The following is a 19,007-nucleotide window of genomic DNA, read 5'->3' as shown; positions in this document are numbered from 1 at the left end:
TGCAGAGAGGAAATGGAACTAGAGGAAAAAAAAGTTTTTAAAAAATGGAAAATCAATTACTGTTTTTAATAACAGTAGTAATAGCTTTTGTACTAAGAAAAGAAAAATTGCCCAGAGACAAAATAGATGTTCGATATTACAGTACACTAATGAGTACATTTACATATAATTTTCTGAAATTTATGTCCAAGACTAACTGCAAGTAGAATTTAGTATCAATGCAAGTTTACAGACTCCATTCATTTTTCCTCTAATCATATTGAATATTGAAGGTGCTTGATTAAGTTTCAATTATTTCTCTTCTGGAGCCAGCAGAGAACCCTGACAGCTTTCAAAGTGATGGATTAGTGGGGCATGTCTCCCCAACGGGCAAACATTCCTGGCTGCGACAGCAGGAAGAAAAACAATGAGGAAGTTTGTTCAAGTCCACATGCGGGCCACTGGATGAAATCTGCAGAAAGCAGGAAGACAGCCAGTCTTGTCAAAAGGCTACTACGAAAAAGAGAAAGAGCAGAGACCTAAACTCAGCTGGACTTTGCTTCCTCTTCATTTCACGGCAGCCTGGAGAGAAGCCTCTGACAGAGAACCATCTCCCACTGCCCCTGGAAAGATTAAGAGTCCAGACCCTAGCAAATCTCCTGTACCAGGACTGAGAAGCAGAAAAGGAAATGCAGCTAATCTTCAGTAACCCTGCTTCCTTGTTCAGGTTTCCTGAAGCATAATAAAACAGAGAAGCTGTTGTCTCCAGGGTTTCACTCCCAGCTATGCTCCACAAGTTGGAAAAAACAAGAAAGGACAAGTTAACTACTCACACCAACCTGCTCCTCCTGCTGCTGTCCTTCCAAATAATTCTAAGGGAGGCTGTGATCCCTTCTCCAAAAGGCTTTAAGAAGAAGATATACTCCTGACTGCACAAGGAGATTTAGGTGAATTCCCGGCTGAATGCAGAATGAGAAACAAAACGCTTTCTTAAGATGCAGAATCCTTGATGCATTATGTTCTACTGTCTGCTGAAAGCATCATCATATCCATAATTAAAAGTTCAAAATCTGCCTTGAGGATCCACATAAAGTTCAGTTTGGTCAGTTCATCCATTCAGGTGCTGAAAACAGGTAGTCATTCTTATGCGTGTCCTTTCCATCCCCCCTACATTAGCTTCCTAGGGGTGCTATAACAAAATACCTCAAACTGAGTGACTTAAACGAAAGAAATGTACTATCTTACAGCTTTAGAGGTGAGAAGTCAATAGGATCATGCTGCCTCCAAGACTCTGGGTAGAATCCTTTCTGCCTCTTCCTAGCTTCTGGTATGGGCCATCAATCCTTGGCATTTCTTAGCTTGTAATTCCATCACTTTAACCTCGGCCTCTGTCATCACAGTCTCCTCTAAGGCATCCATTTATCTGTGTCTCTTCTCTTCTTATAAGAACACCAGGGCCCATCCTGTTCCACTAGGGTATTCTTAACTACTTACATCTGCAATGATCTTGTCTCCATGAAGGTCACATTCTGAGGCAATGGGGTTAGGATTTCAAATATCTTTTAGGGGGACACCATTCAACCCATATACTCTTACCACTAAGTCATAGTTTATAGTCCTCTTTATATGTTGCTGAATTGATTTAAAATAGTATCTTTTAAAATTTTCATTCTATAATTCCTTTTTGCAGATATACAAATATACAGTAGTTTTTTCATATGACTTTGTATCCAGCAAACTTGCTAAATTCATTTGTTGAATTTATACTATATAATTATATCTTCTGCAAATTATATAATCTTATTGCTTTGTCTCTCATCCTTATATATTGTATTTATTTTTCTAGCCTCAGAGCATTCACTTGGACCTCCTATATCAGACTGAGCAGAAGTGGTGTTATCACCCTTAATTCATACCTAATTACAGAATAAGGATCTCAATATTTCACTTAAGCCTGATGATGCTTGCTCCATGTTTTCTAAATATTCTTCCTTTAAGGATGTTTACATACATTCTGAATTTGCGAAAAGTTTTTGGCAAGATTAGATGTTGAATTTCTATTAAGATGATCATATGGTTTTTCCTTGTTAGTATTATTTGATATTTTAATGCTACCCAACCTCTCATTCCTGTAATAAATACAGCTTTGTCATACCATAATACCTTTTTTATATACTGCTGAGTCTTCTATTACATTGTTTTGGATTTGTGTATCCTTAGGACTGCTAAAACCTCTGCTCAACTTCCCTACTTCTTAGTGGGGACTTTCTATTAGGTCTTTTAGCCTCTTCTAACTTTACCATTTACAAATCCACAAATGCTCCAAGAAGAAAACGAGTGAGACTATTGGGGTCACTGCAGTATACTTCCTTTCTGCAGTATTTTGGCCCCTCAAGTCCTGGATACCTTAGCAGCTCTTCAATGCCTTTAAATAAATATTTTCTCTTCATTTCGCCTAGCCTTCTGTATGTTCTATAGGAGGGTTGCTGGCCCCTCTCCTATCATTCCCAGAAGGAGAAATCCACTATATCACATTGTTCCTCTCCTCTGAATTTCCTAATGGCTAGCCAATTGTGTTTATAATAAAATCCATATTCTTACTATGGCCTATAAGATCCTAAATGATTCAGTTCTAGCCTTCCTCTCCATCATCTCTTATCACTGATTCCTTTGTTCTCCCCTCTCCTCTCCAGAGGTTCGATTCCTCTAACCTCACCACGTTCATTCCCAAATCAATACCTGTGTATTTGTTCTTCCCATTACCTGGAACAGTCTGTCTCTGATCTTTGCATAGCTGCCTTATTTTTATCATTTTGTCTCAGTTCCAATGTCACCTCCTCAAAGAGGTCTTCTCAGGACAATTTATCTAATCTTATACCCTGACTGCCTAATCCTTGGCCTCATCAAACAAGATAACCTACAAAAAAAGAAGGGATAGTATAATTAAGCCAACTAAAATAGAGTGAACTCCGGAAAATGGTGATGGACAGGGAGGCCTGGCATGCTGCAATTCATGGGGTCACAAAGAGTCGGACACGACTGAGCGACTGAACTGAACTGAAAATAGAGTATTAAATTTCCAAAACTACAGAATTATCCCATTTCCATATTCAACATAAAAAAAACCAATAAACCAGGGAATACTACATCTTCGGTAAGAATTACATTTCTACACTACAGTGCAAAACTTAAGAATATCATCTTTCTTTGAAGCATGACAAACCTAGACTGAAATCATTTCTCCATCACTTTCCAGAAGCATGACTTCAAGCAATGCTCTCTGCCTCAGCTTCCCAAAGTATGAAACAAGGACAATGATAGTACCCATTTAACAGTATTATCGTAATCACATCAGTTCATTCGCTCAGTCATGTCTGACTCTTTGCGACCCCATGAATTGCAGCACGCCAGGCCTCCCTGTCCATCACCAACTCCTGGAGTTCACTCAGACTCAGTTCCATCGAGTCAGTGATGCCATCCAGCCATCTCATCCTCTGTCGTCCCCTTTTCCTCCTGCCTCCAATCCCTCCCAGCATCAGAGTCTTTTCCAATGAGTCAACTCTTCGTATGAGGTGGCCAAAGTACCGGAGTTTCAGCTTTATCATCATTCCTTCCAAAGAAAACCCAGGGCTAATCTCCTTTAGGATGGACGGGTTGGATCTCCTTGCAGTCCAAGGGACTCTCAAGAGTCTTCTCCAACACGACAGTTCAAAAGCATCAATTATTCGGTGCTCAGCTTTCTTCACAGTCCAACTCTCACACCCATCCATACATGACCATGTAATTACATAGCTAATGCTATTTTTGTGTGCAAAATGCTTAATTTTTGGTTGAGTAGAGAGTTCTGTATAAACAAGGGTTGTCATGATGCTTGTGATGATAACGATGATGAAAACAATAAGGCACTATAGCATATGGTAAAATACTAATTTCCCATCAAACACACACATAATTAAAAACTATAATAATTGCCACCAAGTAGACATCACCTGCAGTAACAAATTTAGTAAAGAATTAATTTCTTTGATTTCTGTATTGACATTAACATTGGTGGCAAGAAAACTAGACTAACCCAAAAGTCTACTCAAAAATAAGAGGAACTTCTTGGAAAAATGCTGCAGTAGCTCACAAAATTGAAGGAAGAATTAAATAACCAAGTTTTTTGAAGAACAGGAATCAAGGTAGCTCAAGAGAAATGGGAGGCAGGAACTTAAAGACCTCACTCTAGAGCACTGCCATTTAAGAGACTGAAATAGCATCAAAACCTATATTTTGCTCTCAGTTCAAAAGTCCAAATTCTCAGAAGAGAGAATCTGATTGGCATAACCAGGTCAGATGCCTACTCTGAGACCAATCATCTCTTTCCCATATATAGGGGTCAAACATCACAGTCTCAGCTGCTGGAAGCCTACCTCTGTATGTCACCAGACACCCTTCAAAGAAGAGTTTTGTTTTGGAGCCAGAAAGTCATCCCAAGAAGTACTACTACAACCATAGGTACCCTATCTAAGATAAGCTTTCTCTAAAATAAGCCATTTTATTCTTCTCCTTGCCCGTCCAGAACAGTAGTGTCCAAGTTATGCACCATTAGCTGCTTAGGAGGGAGTTAATTACAAATTAAATATAATTGAATTGTTGGATCTGCTTTCAAGTCTTCTAAATAGAATAACAACATGCTACCTTGTAGAGTTAATTTTGCAGATCAAAGCTGAGTCCCTTGCTTCCTATGATGACAAGCCTTTGCGGAATTTTAAAACTGTAAAGGTACACTTTAAAGAAATGTCATAGTGCCAGTCAACAAAATTTGGGAGAAAATATATTGGAAATTCTATTCCGTAGGAGCCATCAAAGGAAACTTGCAAGAGAAGAGAAGATATTCACTCAATGCCATGAAGAGTTTCATATTTTGCAGTCACCCAAAATTATTTTTTTTAAAATCCCTGATTTCAAAATTCCTCTCTATTCCTCTAACACCAAAAGTTAGCCACCCAAAAGGCTGAGAAAGAACTGCAATATATAATGGATGCATTCTACACCAAAAGGGAGCCTTATCCAGCTTTACCTACTGGGAAAACATCAAGGAAATTGCAGGTTTGGCTAGGACAGAAAGAGCTGAAATGTATTATAAATGTCAGCACTGGTTGCGAGTCATGAAGTTGGGGAATATCAACAACAGTGGAAGAAAAACTAGACTGGGATGGAGATAGGGTGATGATTCCCATGTGTAATATAATTGGCATCAAAGTATTTGCTCCCAAATCACTATTTCATTTTTATTTTCTTTGGGAAATGTTTATTGAACTGAGAGCTCGCAGACAGCTTTATTATTATTATTATTTTGGATAATTACTTTACAATCTTGTGATGGTTTCTGCCACACATCAACATAAATCAGCATTAGGTACACATATGTCCCCCTTCTCTTGGGAGCGTCCCTTGTGGCTCAGCTGGTAAAGAATCCGCCGGCAATGCAGGAGTCCTGGGTTTGATCCCTGGGTTGGGAAGATCCCCTGGAGAAGGGAAAGGCTACTCACTCCAGTATTCTGGCCTGGAGAATTCCATGGACTGTACAGTCCATGGAGTTGCAGAGTTGGACACGACTGAGCAACTATCACTTCACTTTCCTTCCTCTCTCTTGAAACCCCCTCCCACCTCCCTCCCCATCCCACCCCTCTAGGTTGTCACAGAGCACTGGCTTTCGGTTCCCTGTATCATACATCAAATTCCCACTGGCTATCTATTTTACATATGATAATATATACGTTTCAGTGCTATTCTTCCAAATCATCCCACCCTCTCCTCTAGCCACTGTGTCCAAAATATCTGTGTCTCCTTTGCTGCCCAGCAAGTAGGATCAACAATACATATATATATATATATATATATATATATATAGGGTGTGTGTGTGTGTGTGTGTGTGTATGTAGATTCTATATATATGCATTAATATACAGTATCTGTCTTTATCTTTCTGACTTCACTCTCTACAACAGGCTCTACATTCATCCACCTCATTAAAATTTTATTCAGGGCTGGCTGACACAGAACTTGCAAAGGGACTTCTGTGGAGATCCAGTGGTTGGGAATCTGCTTACCAACGCAGTGACACAGGTTTGATCCACGGTCCGGGAAGATTTCACATGCCACAGAAAAACTAAGCCACAGGGAAGCCACTGCAATGAGCAGCCCAAGTGCCGAAAACTAGAGTAGCCCCCCGCTCACGACAACTAGAGACAGCCTGATGAGAGAAGCAATGAAGACCGAGCACAGACATAAATAAATAAATAAAACGAATAGTGCTTAAAAAACGAACTTGCTACAGAAAGGTAGACAGTGTGGTGAGAAAGGCTCTTGGGTCTGACCACTGGGTGCATTCCCTAGCTCACTGATTTATGAGGTGTATAAACCTTTGAAGGTTACTTTAACTTTGGAGCCTCAATTCCTTCATGTAAAGTGAGGATTGTAGTTTGATCTACAACTTCTTCAGACTGTTGTGAGTCAACAACCGTAAAAGGCTTATCATGGTTCTGCCACATGGTAAACACTTTATGAATATTTATTGCTATTCCCTTTCTTTCATCCTTTAATAGATATTTGCCAGACTCATTTTTTTAGACTTTGTCTTTAACGCTCCTGAAAAGCTTCATTAAAAACACAGATAGTCTGAGTCATCTGATTTTTATTTGGCCAATCGGGGCATGAAAACAGAACAAAACTATCATTATCTGCATCACTTTAAAGGAAATAAAGGCCATCTGAATCACTCACACACACACACACACACACACACACACTCACACACTCAGCAAATGAGATGAAGCACATAACCACAGAATAAAAGACAATTCACTGTGCTACAGACAGAGAAGATACCAGAGGTCCCATGAAATGGCACTGGAGCACCACCATATACATACCCTATGTGACCACCTAAAGTCAATAAAGAAGTCAACAGTGAGGGACACGTTCATACTCTGCTCGTTGACTCAAGCTACTCCATCCATCAGGAATACCTTCCCTACTTCCTTTTCTTTTTCTATTATCATTGTTTTTTGGTTTGAAGGTTTTTTGTTTGTCTTTTGCCTCAATGCACTGAGCAGCTTGCGGTATATGAGTTCCCCAACCAGACCCTGCCAGTGAAACCCCATAATCCTAATCACTAGTCACCAGGGAACTCTCCCCACTTTCTACCTGTTCTCCATGCTTCTCTTTTTCTGAGCCCCAGAACTTCCCGGAGAGCTGCCTCATCCTCTCAGCTGGAAGCTTTCAGTGCTTCCCCTTACTTCCAGCATCAAGTCTATTTCTGGTTCTCCAATGGCACTGACCACTGCCTACTCTGCAGTTTCAAAATGTGTGGGTATCTTACCCACCCACTCCACATAAGGGTTAAATCAAGGAGTAGATCCAGGGCTCACAGCACCTAATGGGGTTACGCACATAATACGCAACAGACACAGACTTGTAGACTGAATGGATACAGGCAACAACAATCATAAGAGGGAAGAGGATAACAAATATTTAGAATTACATGTAAGAACAATTTAATGATTTTTTAAAAAGTAAATAAGATTTGAAGCCCACTACTATTGGTATCTACCATCAACAACAATGATTCGTCTTTGGGTATTTCTTTCTCCCTCCCTTTCATTTGGTCACTCATTTTTAAATCAACAGGAGGAAAAATGTGAAGGTACCAAGTTATTTTATTGTCAGGAACCAAATGAGTTAAAATACATGGATGACATCACTCCATACCAAAACCCCAGAGCTTTTTGTTTCTGCTATTTATGCTTTCTCTTGCAGCGCATCCTGCTGAAAACACTTCTCTTTCTGTCACTCACAATCTGTCAAGGCAGCATTATTATCTGTGGTTTAAAACAGAAATTTCATTTAACTCGCTGGCTGATAAAGACATTTCATTCACATCCCTTAACTAACAATAATTATTCTAATTTACCCCATGAAGGCAAGGTGGGGGAGGGAAAGCATTTATGTTTTGCAGCTTGTTTTGCATCATGGAACACACAGAAAAGAAATGGTCTCCTCTTGGGATTAAAAAATAACTTATTAAGTGAAAAATGGGCCTAAAAGGAATGTATGCTTTCAGTGTTTTCTCTTTACATTTCAATTAGTGTAGTGGTTAGGAGTTTGGATTCTCAAATCATACTTGGGTTCAAATCCTGGCTTTGCCACTTATGTAACCCTTGGCAAGACAATGTAACCTTTCCAAATCTCATTTTCCTCATCTGTAAAACAGAAGCATGTGTCAATATCTAGCTCATAAGATTAAATTAGATAGCCGTAAATGTTAGCCGCTGCAACTCCCTCCTTCTCCTTTGACTCAGAGTCCTCACCATCATCAAATCAACAGATTAGTTAAGATTCTTCAGTGACAGGTAACACAAATTACCCTGTATAACTTTAGCAAAATAGAAAAGAAATATACTCCAGCTGTGCATAATTGCTCCTAAAATTCAAAGGAAAACTAAATGAAAGCTAGAAGCAACAGGAACCAGGATCCCACAAACTAATGGTTAGTTAGTTCTCCAGGCTACTACTATCAGGAAGAATCAGTTGCAACAAACATTTTATATCCTGGGATCGATGTATTCAAAACAGAGACCTGCCCTGGTCACATGACCACCTCTTGGCCAGAAGAGAATAGGTGTTTGCCAGACAGCCCCATTAATATTGTATACTTTGCTGCTGCTGCTGCTGCTAAGTCGCTTCAGTCGTGTCCGACTCTGTGCGACCCGACAGATGGCAGCCCACCAGGCTCCCCCGTCCCTGAGATTCTCCAGGCAAGAACACTGGAGTGGGTTACCATTTCCCTCTCCAATGCATGAAAGTGAAAAGTGAAAGGGAAGTTGCTCGTTGTATCCAACTCTTCGCGACCCGATGGACTGCAGCCTACCAGGCTCCTCTGTCCATGGGATTTTCCAGGCAAGAGTATTGGAGTGGGGCGCCATCGCCTTCTCCGACTGTATACCTTGGGGGGAGGCTATTCCCCAAGGGAAAATCCACATGTCATAGTTCAAAGAAGGAGGATATGTATTCTCAGCAGCTACACATACCAGATGCCTACCTTATCCCAAGAATCTGCTTCATTAAGCTCACTTAAGGCTGCACAGCCTCCTCCCCTTACCAGCCTGTTTTAATATATGTTAGTTGCTGAAACTCATTTTAAGGAAAATAACAATGTGCCAGAGCACTAAAGTACACATGTCCCTGCTTGTTAGAAAAAGAATTATTTTATTGAAAACTTTCCTATTCAAATTCCCAGGAAATCCACTGCTTGTAACATGGTCAACTTGTATTACTCCATGTGAGCAATTATGCACTCATGGAGTTAATTTCTTTTCTATTTTGATTAAGTTAGGCAGGACAATTTGTGTTGCTTGTCACCAAAGAATCTTAACTAATCTGTTAAGCATTTAGCAATCAATAACTTGTCCTATTAAAAGGCACAAAAAGCACCCATTGAAAAACATCATCTGAAGATGACTCAGAAAAGCAGTAGTTCACCTACAAAGAAATTATTTTATTTTGTATGTTTAGTAAGGTGACATTTGGGTTTCCTCGGTGGATCCGTGGTAAAAAATCTACCTGCCAATGCAGGAGATGAATGTTCGATCCCTGGGTTGGGCAGATCCCCTGGAGAAGGAAATGGCAACCACTCCAGTATCCTTGCCTGGGAAACCCCTTGGACAAAGGAGCCTGGTGGGCTATAGTTCATGGGGTCTCAAAGAGTTGGACATGAATTAGCAACTAAACAACAAGAAAGGTGAGATTTATGCTAAGAAATTAAACTCAGAAGTAAGATTTTGTTTTGATAATATTTGTGTCGATGATAGCATTTTAGTGAGAAAGGATTAACAATAAAAAGCAGTGATGTAGTAAAAATAATAATAAACAGTAAAGAAATACATGACCTACAATCCCATTTAAATTTTCTTCCAGCTTACTAGCTGAACAAATCCAAAACAACAAATATATTCAGAGTCTGATTAATTTGGAGCTCCAAACAACTAAGTAGTTTAGTGAAAACACTTCTTATGAAGTTCAGGGCGCTAGAGACACGGAGCTGAGAAAAATCCCAGCTTTACCCTCAGCACCTATGTGACTCCAGGTGATTTACTAATCTACCCAAGGATCTCAGCCTCACTCACCTATAAGAAAAAATTTAAAGATAATGGGATGTTTTGAAGACTGAATGAGACAATGCATGGAAGGTACCTGACACTTTACCTGGCACATTGCAAGCTAGCAGGGATAAATGTCAGTATTTATATGTACAGGGCACGGGGAGAAGTGAAAGATAAACAGTACCTAATAGACAGTGATTTTATTCCCCAGAGGACAGTGGACAATGCTGGATGCATCTATGGCTGTCACAATCTGGGGGTTAGGGATTAGGGGGTTCGTCTGGCATCCAATATGTAGAGTCCAAATATAAAGCTAAGAATTCTAGAATGCACAGGATAGACCCCCACAATCAGTTCAGTTCAGTCGCCCAGTCGTGTCCAACTCTTTACGACCCCATGAATCACAGCATCCCAGGCCTCCCTGTCCATCACCAACTCCCGGAGTTCACTCAAACTCATGTCCATCGAGTCGGTGATGCCATCCAGCCATCTCATCCTCTGTTGTCCCCTTCTCCTCCTGCTCCCAGTCCCTCCCAGCATCAGGGTCTTTTCCAATGAGTCAACTCTTCTCATGAGGTGGCCAAAGTATTGGAGTTTCAGCTTCAGTATCATTCCTTCCAATGAACACCCAGCACTGATCTCCTTTAGGACGGACTGGCTGGATCTCCTTGCAGTCCAACGGACTCTCAAGAGTCTTCTCCAGCACCATAGTTCAAAAGCATCAATTCTTCAGCACTCAGCCTTCTTCACAGTCCAACTCTCACATCCATACATGACCACTGGAAAAACCATAGCCTTGATTAGACGGACCTTTGTTGGCAAAGTAATATCTCTGCTTTTGAATATGCTATCTAGGTTGGTCATAACTTTCCTTCCAAGGAGTAAGCATCTTTTAATTTCATGGCTGCAGTCACCATCTGCAGTGATTTTGGAGCCCCCCAAAATAAAGCCCCACACTGTTTCTACTGTTTCCCCATCTATTTCCCATGAAGTGACACCCCCCCCAATAGAACTATCCAAAAGAAAATGTCAGTAATGCCAAGGTTAAGAAACAAGAGAGAGAAGGAAAGTGAGAAGCAATGTGATCTAATGAAGACTCTGGAAAGGATTTGCAAGGGGAGGTACATTCAGTGCAAGGACAGGAGAATGGATCAGAGTAGCAGATTTAAAACTAGGTGAACTGAGCTTCTGCCCTACATAAACTTTTGAGTAAGTGCTCAGAATCTCAGCATTCTCATTAGTAAAATAGGCATAAAACCACTTACTTCAAAAGGTTGTAAGTAGTTATGATATTCACCCTTGACCAACCCATTATGGATGTTCACCATTTAACCAATAGGATTACACCAATGTATGTGTGCACTGACAAGCAATCCTAATTGTTAGGTTTGTTGTTGTTTAGTCACTAAGTTGTGTTGGACTCCCTGACAGGCTCCTCTGTCCATGGAATTCTCCAGGCAATAATACTGGAGTGAGTTATCAACCCTTTCTGCAGGGGATCTTCCCAATGCAGGGATCAAACCAGGACTCCCTCATTAGCAGGCGGATTCTCTACCACTGAGCCACCAGGGAAGCCCACAATTGTTAGGTACTTAACAAGAAATGGTAACTACTATACTTGTTACATGGTAGGCAACAGCTAGGTTGGAAGTCTGGCTCAGCTACCTTGGAAATACTTGGAAGGCTTTGTTAACCTCAGCAAGACTCAGTTTCGTATTATAAAGATATCAATAATCAAACTTGACTGGGATCCTTGGAAACTCTGAAATTTTGAAAAGCATTATATGTGTGTGTGCTTTTATCTGAAGAGGCTCTAAAACTGGTTTAAAACCACTGGGTTAGAGGGTGTACATTTTTTGAAAGAAAGTAATAACTAGAATTTCTGAAGACATCATTATACTGTGAAAGAGTACCTTGGAGTTTAAGAACTCAGATGTGGGAGTTTGAATTCTGCCTCTGCCAGTTACTGGCTTTACAATCTTAGAAACTGACTAAACTGTAACAAATCTCATCTATGAAATTAGGATGCTCCTGCGTCTGTACTAAGTCACTTCAGTCACGTCCGACTCTTCCACAACCCTATAGCCTGCAGTCTACCAGGCTCCTCTGTCAATGGGGATTCTCCAGGTAAGAATACTGGTTTGGGTTGCCATTCCCTCCTCCAGGGTATCTTCCCAGTAGTGACTGTCTAAAAGATACCTTGTAAAGAACAAAATGAGACAATCCCACAAATCTGGCATATCACCCAGCACATAGTACATGCTTGCTAAGAATGAGCTTCATGATGATGGTTTTTGCATAAACTGTTCCATGCCCAGATAATAGTAGATGGCTTGAGCCTTCTCTGACTCCATATAATGTACGGTATCAGGAAAATTGCAGCAATTCTGTAATTATATCATCCATCTACTTCCAGCTCAGCCAGAGGAGTCACTGATTTGGATGCACCCTCTCTATAACAATATCTATACAGCATCAGAAAGGGAACAGGAGAAGTAGCTATGAATCTGACCACATAAGATCACAAAAGTTCTTTTTACAACTGAAAGCTGTATTCAAACGTCCTCCCTCTGATAAGTGTTCACAAACTCTCCTGGGATTTCCATAAACACAATGACCTACTTGGTTTTTCACTATTCTGGGACAATTCTAAGCCTGACTCACATACATATAGAATACATACTCCACAATAACTTTTATCTATGTCCTTCATTCCTCCTGGTACCTAGCATACAAGACTTTATGCCCAGCTAACCTGAATAATGACAAACCATTGACTGTATGGACCACAAAAAACTCTGGAAAATTCTGAAAGAGATGGGAATACCAGACCACCTGACCTGCCTCTTGAGAAATCTGTATGCAGGTCAGGAAGCAATAGTTAGAGCTGGACATGGAACAGACTAGTGTCAAATAGGGAAAGGAGTATGTCAAGGCTGTATATTGTCACCTGCTTATTTAACTTCTATGCAGAGTACATCATGAGAAATGCTGGCCTGGATGAAGCACAAGCTGGAATCAAGATTGCCAGGAGAAATATCAATAACCTCAGATATGCAGATAATACCACCCTTATGGTAGAAAGTGAAGAAGAACTAAAGAGCCTCTTGATGGAAATGAAAGAGGAGAGTGAAAAAGTTGGCTTAAAGCTCAACATTCAGAAAACTAAGATCATGGCATCTGGTCCCATCACTTCATGGCAAATAGATGGGGAAACAAAGGAAACAGTGACAGACTTTATTTGGGGGGGGCTCCAAAATCACTGCAGATGGTGACTGCAGCCATGAAATTAAAAGACAGTTGCTCCTTGGAAGAAAAGTTAAGACTCAACATAGACAGCATATTAAAAAGCAGAGACCAACAAAGGTCCGTCTAGTCAAGGCTATGGTTTTTCCAGGAGTCATGTATGGATGTGAGAGTTGGATTATAAAGAAAGCTGAGTGCCGAAGAATTGATGCTTTTGAACTGTAGTGTTGGAGAAGACTCTTGAGAGTCCCTTGGACTGCAAGGAGATCCAACCAGTCCATTCTAAAGGAGATCAGCCCTGGGTGTTCATTGGAAGGACTGATGCTAAAGCTGAAACTCCAATACCTTGGCCACCTGATGCGAAGAACTGACTCCTTGGAAAAGACCCTGATGCTGGGAAAGATTGAAGGTAGGAGGAGAAGGGGATGACAGAGGATGAGATGGTTGGATGGCATCACCGACTCTGTGCACATGAGTTTGAGTAAGCTCCGGGAGTTGGTGATAGACAGGGAGGCCTGGCATGCTGCAGTCCATGAGATCGCAGAGTCGGTCATGACTGAGTGATTGAACTGAACTGAACCTGAATAAACCAGGGCTGCCTTGAAGCCTGCCTCTGCCCAACAATATCCATGAAGAATGATTCTAGGAATTTGTCAGTACATTACACAGAAAAACAGCCTAAATTCCTTCCTTATCCATCTATTTCCTCTTCCTTCAAGCAGTTGCTTAAAAAACAAAAGCACTTGGTCCCTTGTTCTACCCCATCCCACCCCCAGCTGTCCTCAGTGCCAAGCTGCTTCCATCCGGCCACACATTTACTGTCTTTATAACACCCATCCCCTCTCTTCAGGGTATAACTCCTGCAAGGCAGAGATTGGTCTGAATGCCCTTTTGTCTTTTGAAGCATTTCCCTGGAATTCTGGGTAATAAGCTCTCTATCTCATTTCATAAGGAAGCCCACCACAAGACAGTTTTCCATCCTTGGCTCAATGCCATTTAACCTTCTTCCTGGAGCTGCAAGTAGATGACCCCCTAAGCTCTCCTTACCCCCAGAACAGCATTAAGAATCAAAGGCCTCATCTGCTGCTGTCTACCTGACTTGCAGGGCAAAGTCAGTATTAATCAGGGGTGCCCTTTTTGCTACTGACAGACAAAGTAGATGTGCTCATAAGCAAGAGTTTCTTGCCAAACCCTCAGGGCTTTAAATCTTTTCCAAATAAACTGCAATTTGTAAAGAAACCCCCTAAATGATGTTGCACAAGGAAGTTAAAGCAGGCACAGAAGGATGGAGTAACATTTCACCATCTGCCTGTGATAATAATAATGCCTCTGCTTTGCAGAAATCTCTAATTGATTGTGAGACAGAAGCACAAAGATCCTGCCATAATCTAACAAAGATTATACCTAAATTACACCTTTGCAGAGGACGGGCACTACGGTCAGTGCTCCTAAGAACCAATTTTGAGCATATGAACTTACCGGAGAATGACAGGAGCCCTGGGACACAGTTGGGCAAGATGGAGCCTATTCGCTTTATTATGGTTGCTCGAAGCAATGTCAAGCTGGGGCCCCATAGAGAGCTGAGGGGTAGGGAATGAGTTCGGGACAGTGATTCCCACTGGTGGCACAGACATGCCTTAAAGCGGTGTGGATACACATTTGTCTGGGTTTCCTGTGGAGGAAGCCAGGGCTGCTCTACTCTATACAGTATTGATCTAGGAGGCTATATTTCAGGGAAGTCATGCTTTTCTACAATGGCAGAGTTCAGGCTTGAACTGGAGGGCTTAAGAAGAGCAAGCTGGAAAAAGAAGCTTTGATTTCACCATTTTCTTAAACTTCCTTTCCACAGGAAGGACCCAGCCAAGCATTGCTGGCCCACGGCAAATGGAAATTAATGACTTTGCTTACTGCCTCTTGCCCAGGCCCCCACAATCAAAAGGCCACTGATTATTATAAAGTTAAATTACAACCTGATTTTTTAAAAGTTACTACATATTTTTATATGGACAATATATCTTACATAAATGCAATATATTTATATACACATAGTGTCCATATGTACTGGGGAAGGAAATGGCAACCCAGTATTCTTACCTGGAAAATCTGGATTCATGGACAGAGGAGTCTGGCAGGCTACAGTTGATGGGGTCGCAAACAGTCAGACAAGACTGAGCAGTAACTGAGCACACACATAGTCCATATGTAATTTTATATGCATGTATGTTAGGATTCTTTGTCCTAATTAACATGAAAGCTGGGGAAAAAACATCTTTTCACCTTTTTCTTTAAGTGACAAGGAGTTAAATATCCTTCTATTGGTAACTGATCACAAACAGTTCCACTCTACCCACAGGGAAAACTAATTTCTAGTATGTACATTAGATTTATATTTCATTATTCATATTCTTTAATTTTAAAACATGAAATAGCATTGCCTTATTTTCATTATATATATTACTTTATATTTTATTATTGAGGAGAAGGGGGCAGTGGAGGATGAGATGGCTGGACAGAATCACTGACTAAATGGACACGAGTCTGAGCAAACTCTGGGAGATAGTGAAGGACAGGGAAGCCTGGCATGCTGCAGTTCATGGGGTCGCAAAGAGTCAGATAAGACTTAGCAACTGAACACAAATATACTTACATCTTGTTACTGTATGAGCATCAGTATACTATTACTCTATGGCAAATGATGCTGGTTTTCCATCTGTAGTGGGGGTTCACAAAATTTGTTTTGAATATATTAATTTAAGAAAAGTTATGACCAACCTAGATAGTATATTCAAAAGCAGAGACATTACTTTGCCGACTAAGGTCCGTCTAGTCAAGGCTATGGTTTTTCCAGTGGTCATGTATGGATGTGAGAGTTGGACTGTGAAGAAGGCTGAGCGCCGAAGTTGAACTGTGGTGTTGGAGAAGACTCGAGAGTCCCTTGGACTGCAAGGAGATCCAACCAGTCCATTCTGAAGGAGACTAACCCTGGGATTTCTTTGGAAGGAATGATGCTAAAGATGAAGCTCCAGTACTTTGGCCACCTCATGCGAAGAGTTGACTCATTGGAAAAGACTCTGATGCTGGGAGGGATTGGGGGCAGGAGGAGAAGGGGACGACCAAGGATGAGATGGCTGGATGGCATCACGGACTCGATGGATGTGAGTCTGAGTGAACTCCGGGAGATGGTGATGGACAGGGAGGCCTGGAGTGCTGCGATTCATGGGGTTGCAGAGTCGGACAAGACTGAGCGACTGAACTGAACTGAAACAGAAGTGAGTCAATTTAAAGAAAAACATTTTAATAATAACCATCACAGTGGTCTACAGCCTGGATGCAAAGCAGAAAAGTGTGGGGTTTGCTTTCTCTTAACTCCAGCTCCTCCTACTCTACCAACCACCCATTTTTTCCTCAAAAGCATGAGTTTAGGTATGAAGGTGATGAAACTCTCCTTTCCTCTACCTTGATAATCACTTGGGATCCTCACAAGCAGCCTGTCAACATATTTAGGAAAGATAATCTGAGCTGGTATTCCTATCTCTTTCAGAATTTTCCAGTTTATTGTGATCCACACAGTCAAAGGCTTTGGCATAGTTAATAAAGCAGAAATAGATGTTTTTCTGGAACTCTCTTGCTTTTTCCATGATCCAGCCGATGTTGGCAATTTGATCTCTGGTTCCTCTGCCTTTTCTAAAACCAGCTTGAACATCAGGAAGTTCACGGTTCACGTATTGCTGAAGCCTGACTTGGAGAATTTTGAGCATTTCTTTACTAGTGTGTGAGATGAGTGCAATTGTGCGGTAGTTTGAGCATTCTTTGGCATTGCCTTTCTTTGGTATTGGAATGAAACTGACCTTTTCCAGTCCTGTGGCCACTGCTGAGTTTTCCAAATTTGCTGGCATATTGAGTGCAACACTTTTACAGCATCATCTTTCAGGATTTGAAATAGCTCACCTGGAATTCCATCACCTCCACTACTAGCTTTGTTTGTAGTGATGCTGTCTAAGGCCCACTTGACTTCACATTCCAGGATGTCTGGCTCTCGGTGAGTGATCACACCATTGTGATTATCTGGGTCATGAAGATTTTTTTTGTACAGTTCTTCTGTGTATTCTTGCCACCTCTTCTTAATATCTCCTGCTTCTGTTAGGCCCATACTATTCGGTTGGACACAACTGAGCGACTGAACTGAACTGAACTGAATCTGAGCTGAGAAGGTTAGGTTTTTTCATACCAGAAATTAGCAGAAAGAAAAAAACAAAAAACAATGAAACAATCCAAAGGCCCTTCCAGACTCGCACAATCTGGGGGTTTTAATGGCAAAAAGCAGCCATTTATTATTAGACAGATACCATTATGTACCAGCTGGAAAGCAAGATTTCCTAAATGGAGAAAGTTTCATGTTTGCTTTTTAGCTTTGGAACCACCCTATTTATGGGTGATTCAGACTTAGACGAGGTCTGACCTAAGTCTGAATCTCTTCACCTAACAAATGAGGGCCTACTTCCCAAAGGAAATTATGAGTATTGGGCACTTAACCCAGGGTCAGGCACACAGATGTGCTCAAGGAGAGTTATTATTACTACTATAATTATCAACAATGTTCATTAAACCACATAGCTATAGTGATGATTATTCTAACAGGAGCTTTCCACTTTCAAAAAGTGCAGGTACCTTAGTAATCATTTACCCTTATTCTGGGCTACAGTACAACTTTAGCTTCCTCAGGCAATTCATTTAGCGTTTTTCATTCAGCACTTACTTCCTTATATACAAGCCACATTTCTAGACACTGGGGAAACAGCACTGAACAATGCACAGCAAAGTCCTTGCCCCGTGGCTGCCATTCTGGAGGGGAGAGAAACAATACAGCTACTAAGGGAATACTGATTGCAGTAGATCTAGCAGTGGGGAATGCGAGAGAAGAAAAAAATGAATTTTGATCTGGCAAAGGCCTTGTCCATTAAGACAAAGGCACTGTCTCTTCTGGAGTACTTCAGGTTGCTCAAGACCTTTAGATAGTAAAATCTGATCTTTGGGCCAACAGTCTCTTGGCATGATTTCAGAGGCAAGCGCTCAAACAGTAAAAAGGAAAACTATTTCCTCTGCATATTTGCTGACATCTAAAAGCAAGGGGAAAGGGACTTCCCTGGTTGTCCAGTGGTTAAGAATCTGTCGTGCAATGTAGGAGGTGTGGGTTCCATCCCTGGTCGGGGACCTAAGATCCCTCATGCTGCAGAGCAACTGAGCACACAAGCCACAACTGGAGAGTCTGCACACCAAAACAAAAAGATCCCGCACTGATGAAGATCCTGCATGCTGCAACTAAGACCTGAGTCAGCCAAATAAATAAACACTTTTTAAATAAAATAAAAACAAGAGGAGAGATGGGAAAAAAAAAAAAACAGTACTTTCTGTGGCAGCCAAAACTGGACTATCAAATACTGAGCACGTATGGGATGCCACTCCTAGTCCCTGGAGTGGAAAATATAATCAAGTTTCTTCTTCCCTGCTGAGCCTAGAACCAGCTTCACAAATTTTTTCAGCACAGTTCTCAAGGCAACCACCATCAGTGATTCAAGTTAGCATAAGAGATGAAATCTGTGTGTCATCATGAGTTTGAAGTAAGGTTTAAATGCAAAT

General features: G+C 41.1%; 1 protein-coding gene across 16 annotated transcripts in view; it reads right to left on the bottom strand.

Moving 5' to 3' along the window:
• Positions 1 to 19,007, bottom strand: part of FHIT (fragile histidine triad diadenosine triphosphatase) — a 1,561,686-nt gene that overhangs the window by 1,391,827 nt on the left and 150,852 nt on the right. Inside the window, exon 1 of one of the 16 annotated variants that reach the window (XM_069560466.1) lies at positions 819 to 1,406. The exons of the other annotated variants lie outside the window; for them this stretch is intronic. The gene's annotated coding sequence lies outside the window, so the exon portion shown is untranslated. Of the gene's footprint in view, positions 1 to 818; positions 1,407 to 19,007 lie in introns of those variants that run through there. 16 annotated transcript variants of the gene reach the window in all.

This window comes from Ovis canadensis, chromosome 19 (assembly GCF_042477335.2).
Source record: "Ovis canadensis isolate MfBH-ARS-UI-01 breed Bighorn chromosome 19, ARS-UI_OviCan_v2, whole genome shotgun sequence".
Lineage (NCBI taxonomy): Eukaryota > Metazoa > Chordata > Mammalia > Artiodactyla > Bovidae > Ovis > Ovis canadensis.
Note: the sequence above shows the minus strand (reverse complement) of the source record. Positions and strands in the feature narration are given on the sequence as shown.